The sequence below is a fragment of the Limulus polyphemus genome, unplaced genomic scaffold (assembly GCF_000517525.1).
Source record: "Limulus polyphemus unplaced genomic scaffold, Limulus_polyphemus-2.1.2 Scaffold2975, whole genome shotgun sequence".
In the NCBI taxonomy this organism is placed as follows: domain Eukaryota; kingdom Metazoa; phylum Arthropoda; class Merostomata; order Xiphosura; family Limulidae; genus Limulus; species Limulus polyphemus.
Window position 1 is genome coordinate 156,804 of NW_013668585.1, and position 1,641 is coordinate 158,444.

Consider the following 1,641-nt stretch of genomic DNA (forward strand, 5'->3'; position numbering starts at 1 on the left):
CAATTCACACACTTTACTTACGGTGCCTACTGTTCGCTTGATTCAATTTATTTTTATCTTCAATCTATCTCCGGCTTATATATCAAAAAAGATTTTATAAACACACGCTATCTATATCTATCTATGTCTCTTCTATTTATCTGCCTATCGTGCTCGTTTTACTCGCCAGGCTTATATAATAAAAAAGAGGGCGTCTTGAATGCACTCAGGCCTTCATGATCTTTCTAGAAACTCATCACGTGTTCCACGGTCACGTGACTTCCGCTGTCGTAACACTGCCCCTTCCTTAGTATTGTTCGTCCAGAACAATAGCCACTTTCATTAAACCAATAGATATTTAACAATAACTTGATTAAATGTACAGAATTTACAAATACAAAATTAAAGCACAATAAAGTCTCCTAATTTTACAGGACGTATCTTCTTCGCTACTGGCCTCCATCTCATTGGCTTCTGCTTCACGTGGGGTTCATCTGCTCCATCAGGAAATATCCCATTATCGGTAGCAGTCACATCAGTGGTAGTAACTTCATTAATGGCTTCACTGTTTCCCTTCTCTAAACCTTCATGATCCTTCTAGAAACTCATCACGTGTTATCAGCGTCACGTGACTTCCGCTGTCGTTACAATTGATTTAGTTAAAACATAACGTGTTCCAAGCAACAAAGACTGACCGCTCACTGAAAGTCGGGGATTCAGAGAACAACAGGAGTTAATAACAGGTAATGGGTTGAGAAGTGGATTTCTGGAGGAGGTGGGGTTTTTGAGAACAATAATGGTTAGGGTTTGGGGCTAGGTATTGAAAGTTGAAAGCAAAACTTGAATGTTCTGTTGGTGATTATTTGGTTAAATATAATAAACGTCAATTTTGTTTTGTTTTTAATTTTTTGTGTATGTTTTTTTTTGGGGGGGGCGGTGGCGAGGGAAGAACTCTGCCTGTATTCGGCCAAATTTTACTACCGGTGCATTCTTAGTTTTTTGTTGATTAGTCATAAGCTTCTTTATAATTGAATTCTGCCATTTATTTATCTATGTAACAACCTTTCTTTTACCTCAATAATTATAACTTTACAGTTTAATTTCTCCCCGATTAATTACCTTAAATGTTGTACGTGATCATGCCTCACCGTCAGAGACCAAACATTGTATAGAAATAAATCTATTATCCCACAAAACTTCAACCACATTGTTGAAAAACATATAAATTGATCTAAGCAGGGAGTACACAGGATATATTAGATTCTCCACTAGCTAATTAGTGGATACTTTCACTAAAACACATATAAAGTGATCCAAGCAGGGAGTACACAGGTTATATTAGATTCTCCACTAGCTAATTAGTGGATAATTTCACTAAAACACATATAAAGTGATCCAAGCAGGGAGTACACAGGATATATTAGATTCTCCACTAGCTAATTAGTGGATAATTTCACTAAAACACATATAAAGTGATCCAAGCAGGGAGTACACAGGATATATTAGATTCTCCACTAGCTAATTAGTGGATAATTTCACTAAAACACATATAAAGTGATCCAAGCAGGGAGTACACAGGTTATATTAGGTTCTCTACAAGCTAATTAGTGGATCATTTCACTAAAACACATATAAAGTGATCCAAGCAGGGAGTACACAGGT